Source organism: Malus domestica, chromosome 13 (genome assembly GCF_042453785.1).
Source record: "Malus domestica chromosome 13, GDT2T_hap1".
In the NCBI taxonomy this organism is placed as follows: domain Eukaryota; kingdom Viridiplantae; phylum Streptophyta; class Magnoliopsida; order Rosales; family Rosaceae; genus Malus; species Malus domestica.
This window is the reverse complement of record NC_091673.1, coordinates 19,802,579-19,808,578: the sequence shown is the minus strand read 5'-3', so window position 1 is coordinate 19,808,578 and position 6,000 is coordinate 19,802,579.

Below are 6,000 nucleotides of genomic sequence, written 5' to 3'. Positions count from 1 at the left end.
CACATAGAAGAGCAACCTAGACCAGTAGGTCAGACCAGGGGCAGCCAGAAGCTCCTTTACCTCAACAAAGGAAAATTCCGGAAGAAGTAGAAAGGCTTCTAACCATGATTGTGCGATTTGCAACGCAACAAGGTCACTAATAAGGCACTACAATGGGACATGACCAACATAAATAGGTCACCCTTCACAAACGAAATCGAGTAGGCAGAGCATCCATGCAAGTTCAGCATGCCGCATTTCACATTATTCAAAGGGGATGGAGACCCAAAGACACTTAAAGCACTACCAAAGCGCAATGATCCTCTATTAAAACAATGACCATCTCATGTGCAAGATATTTGCTACCACTCTATAAGGTGAGGCGTAAGATTGGTTCTACGCCATACCGCCACAATCTATCTGAAGTTTCGACAAATTTTCTTTGGTTTTCACCAAAGAATATTCATCTTATTACTCGATCAAGAAAATGGCTACCACTTTGTGATGCTAAAATAACTTAACACATAAATTAAACCCTCTTGTTGTCAATAGTAATAAAGAATGTAAGTAGGGATCGTTCTAGGCCGGGGATTAGGAGGGATTGCTAAAACACTTGAAACTGACTTAAATATGTGAAAACAAACTTAAAAGCATGAAATTAAACTTACAAGACTCAAAACAAAGTCACAAGACTCAAAACAGATTATAGAAACTCAAAACTGCCTAAAAACAACTCTAAGGCAGTTTCTGCCACTAACACAAAGTTTGGACGAAAATTGATTTTATCTTGACTTAAAACACTTAAAAACACAATCTAAAACAAGTACTAACTAATATGACTTAATAAAATAAAGGGGATTTTGGTTTTGGACGAAAATAAGGAAAACAAAGAAAGAACAATTTAAACAGATTCTTAGAAAAATTTAGGTGAATTGATGGGTGATTGGTTAAACTATGGATGATGGGCTAGCTAGAGGGTTCTTCTCCACACATGACATACTTGCACATAAACCAATTTTCAGTTGTTCTTTCGATCAATCATGAAACTCAACACCCCAAGTTAATTAAGTCCGCTTAAATTAACCTTCAAGTTCTCCTTAAGTTATTGAATTGGATGGGAAAGTGCATACAACAATTCAAGCATTCTTCAAAAGTCCTTTACGTGAACAGCACAATAAAGATACAATCAAAGATCATTAAGCATCATGAAAACTATAAGTATTGACGAGGCATTCGTTACTATGATGAGCATGAAACTACTGCCAAGAATTCGTTTAACGCGATCGTTTATAGGCGACCTCCACTACTTGTGAACTATTAGGTGAAACTCCTTTATACTCTAGCATCATATTCATGCATGCAAACTAAGTGTGCACTCTTAATAAACATACACGAATAAGTTATCAATCAAGCAGTTAAACAAATTGAATTCACAACTTATGAAATCACAACTGAAGGTAATCAATTCATATTGCAAGTATGAACATGGTTTCGAATTCCCCCTAGTTAAGAGGGGTTTAGTTCCTCATACTTACAAAGCAAAGATAAACAAATTTAGACATTGAAAACAAAAGAAAGAAAACACCTAAACGCTCCAACGATCCAAGTTGGACAGCATGCACATCCAAGCACTTTCCTTCCCTTCCTTTGCTACAGCACAAGGTGTTGGTGAGTGTTTGAAGGTTTGGTTGTATGGAGGAATGGATGTGAAGGTGAATGGATGTGTTTGGATGAAAGTTGTATTGAATTGGGGATGAATTATCAAGCAAAAACTTCATGTAATGGCTGCCACACACACTTCCTTTTATAGAGGAAGTGCACGGCATGGAGGGATGGATGGTGGTGTGAGCAATGATTCAAAGGTGAAAGTGAAGTAATGATGCAAAGCATGGGGGGTGAAATAGAGTGGTGTTGCATCTATGAATGCAAGTGGGGAACATGAATGATTGTGCACATGGTAGATAAAGGAAAGGGAGGTGGAATGGTGCAGAAATTAGTCATAGGTGCAAGTGGATTCATGATGCACGGCATGGGCAAGGAAAGTGAAGGAGTGGTGCATCAATGAGTGCCTGTAGTTGAGGTGAAAGTGAATGAAATCTGATGGGTGAAGGGGACAAGGGATGTGCACCACTTGAGTGCAATGATTAAATGTAATGGTACATGAAAACAGAAATAATGAAGGGGACAAGGGTGAGTGTTGTTGTAATGAGTGAATGTAGTGGTGTATTTTATGCCCATGTTGTGCCTTTCCTTTGCCCATGTGTGTGTGTTTCCTTTGCCCATTTGCACACACATGTTCCTCATCATTTCAACCACAAAACAAACACATTTTCTGTCCTTCAACCTGTCCATGCAGTTTGCATGTGTGTGAGCTGTTTGATGTCTCCTCCCTTTGCATGTGTTTGTGCCTTCTCTTTCTAGCTGTGCATTTCCACTTACTCTAAAGCCAAATGAGTGCAATCATAACCCCATTTGTTGCTGAGTGTTGATGACAAAGCAAAACACAAAACAAGTGCCTTTATTTCTCATTTTATTAGCCAAATCTGCTTAGCCCTTTTCTGAACCTTTTAGTGTTACAATGCCCATAACGTCTTCTAGAAAACGGATATTAACAATCTGTAAATTGCTCCAGAAAATACACATCCGTAGCTTTCCAAGCATATAAGGCTCATTCTCTCATTCATTCTGAGCTGTTCGTAGCATGCTTCCAAAGTCAACTAATCTGCATAGGCAGTTTTGACGAATTTGTTACTTAATATCTCACTTGTGCTACTTTTCTTTTATTTGCTTGATAAATCACACAAAACACAAAAACATAGTAAATAGCTCAAAACTATAAGGAACTAACTAAGAAAAGACAAGTGAATTTTATGTAAAATATATATAAATATGAGCTTATCAAATACCCCCACACTTAGCTTTTGCTAGTCCTCGAGCAAAATAAAGAAAACAAAACACAACCTTAACCTTCCATCGTTTGGCTTAGGGATTTCCAACGCACATGACAAGTTAAAAATCATCATTCCCACAGATTTTAGTCAACTTAACACTTGAGCACATACTTAATCACAGTGACCACTTACTAGTTCACAATTAACCAATTAAAACAATGTTTTGAATGTAGTAACATGCCTTAGAGAATTTGCTCAATTCCTTACAAGATACTCTCTATTTTCACACACATTTTCTGGCTACACACCCTACACTAGATATATGTGAGAAGATTGATGTAAACATGAAAGACTAGTACTCACATATGTTACAACAAAGAAAGCAATTTATGGAGTTAATAAGCATGTTTAAATATGATCTCATGAATGGAATGCTACTACGTAGATGCGAGAACCAGTGACACCATATGCTCATACCAAATTCAAACTCCACAAATTGAAACACATAACACTCAAGATAGAAGTCAAGGGTTGTAATGGGGCTTGGGAGTAATGGCTAACAAAGGAAGGATAGGGGTAACAAACGTTCTTAAAGTGATAGCAAGCAAAGCAATGAAATCGACACTTGGAATTTACTTTAGAATGCAGAATCAACTTTTAAATACAAAAGGAAGATTCATGCAACACTTTAATAAAAAGGAATTCCCCCACATTTGTTTTCTGCAATACTTTAATAAAAAGGAATTCATTTTGAGTCATGCTTTACTATTCTTCAAGAACAAGGGTATGGATGGTTCAAATCTAGGCTAGGTGAGGACAGTGTGGGTTAACAAAGAACATAGGCTACACAAGGCTCAACGGGGTTAAACTTAAACATATAATGAAGTAGGATACACGGCAATTTGGCTTTGGTGGTGGTCACTACACAACTTTATCTTGAATATGTGTTATGCAAATCAATAGCATGCTTTGAATGAAATAGGCATGAGTTCTAGCATTTGGAACTAAATGATGAAACGCCTTCTAAGTAGTAACCAAGCAAATAATAATGAGATCATGCAATGACTTTAGAAAACAAGAATGCACAGATTATTAAATCTCCAAATAAACGATTTAGGCTCAAGTCTCATAAGGTTGTAGCATTCATTTGAGTTCCTTCCTTCAAGCATGTTACAAAACTGATTTTTCGTTTATGATTGCATGGGAATTCATAAATTTAAACCATAACCAAGCATACACCAAAGAGTAAATCAAATTTTCATCCATGTTTATAACTTTCTTTAACAGTCATATAATTAAAAACCAAATCCTCATCATTGTGTTGGAAGGTACCCTAAGACACAAACAAACACATAAAAACAACTCTTTTTGGGTTTTTTCAAAACAATTTTTTTCAAATTTTTATGAGATTTTCGGATTTTTATGTCAAAACACACAAAAACACTCCAAAACAGCTTAAAAACACTTAAAACAGCAAGGAACAACACTAGAAGTAATGGGTGATAAACTCCTACGAATTTCATGCAAAACAATGGTTACCCCCCCCCACACTTAGATCAAACATTGTCCTCAATGTTTCAAGCATAAACTCACACAAAAACATGCAACCAAACAAACAACAAATAAACATGACAAGTATAGCAAAGTAAAAACCAGACAGAGTAGAGTTTAAGAACGCAAATCTAGTTTTGGAGATAGGTGATCATGTTGTTTTTCCACAGCTTTGATCTCGAACTGGTTCGGAATTCTGAGTGAGAGTTCCTCGGTTTCAAATCAAACTCCTTCTGCTGGTTTGATTTGATTGTGCAATCTGCATTCTTCGCTGCTTGTTTCTTCTGCACGGCAGGCAGGCACGAGGTAGAGGTGTTGGTCTGTTTCTTTCTTCAATCTTTTCAAGTGCCCACCTCTTGCTTTCTTTCTCCTTGTCCCTAGCTGAGGATGAATTGGCAAATTGCCTCCACATGCTTCGAGGTATCATTTTCACTTCCCTTATCTGTTCCCCAGGCAGATGTGGTAGACGAAGAAGAAGCATAAAATGATGAAGATGAGTACTCGAGAGCAAGGCTAGGTAAGCAATCAGGAAGGGGTTCAAGGCAGTCGGTTCCAGATCGGAAGATTGATACCAAGTGCTGGCTGATTGCTCTCTTTCTCCTTATCCCAAAACAACAACAAGGAGAAGGATAGGGAGAAAGCATGATATGAGATACTCTTGCTTTCAACCTTCATGATATGAAATACTTTTGCTTTGGATGAGTTGTTTGCAGAGGTACCCCAAGGAATAAGGAACACTAAGTGACTCAAGAGGGTTCGTTGGAAAGGCATTCTCGGAGATGAAGGAAGGTTATATATGTCTGCCTTGCAATGGAGGGTGAAGGTCGACATTTATAGGAAATAATAACCGATACTATTCTTTCACTCTTGTCGGCAACCGTTGGATGATTGAACAGTAGACTTCACGTGCTTTCTACTTCACCAGAAATCTTCGACAGATTGCCCGTGATTTCCGCAAAGCTGAGTGTGCATGTGACAGATGCTAACACGTCTGGAAAAGCAGACGGCTCTCCGATTTCTGGAATCGGCGCTTCGACAAACTGCCCATGATTTCCGCAAAGCTGAGCGTGCATGTGACAGATGCTGACACGTTTGGAAAAACAGATGGCTCTCCGATTTCTGAGCTTGCCTCTTCGAGTTCTGAGCTTCGTCGAGTGTGGAGGTTGCATGTGACGAATGCAGACAAATCTGGAAAAGAGGATGGCCCATGGTTTCTGAGCAAGCCCAACTTTTGAGAAAGCTAGCGCCTCTTCGATTTTTGAATTGGCCTCTTTGAATTCTAAGCTCACCTCTTCGATATCTGAAATCACGTTGAGTGTTGATTTTTATAGAGGCACGCAGTTCATTTCAAAGCACACTTGAATTTGCGCTTGTAGAAACTCACTTCTTGCACTTCTAAGATCTTTACTTGTCCAACCTCTTCTTTCTTCAACACCTTTGAAAATGTCTGGCCCTTCCGACCGTCGTTTTGACTTGAACCTTGGTGAAGAGGCTGCCATGCCTTCTCCAGACAACATATGGCGCTCATCCTTCATATCCCCTACTGGTCCTCTTACCATTGGGGATTTGGTGATGAAGA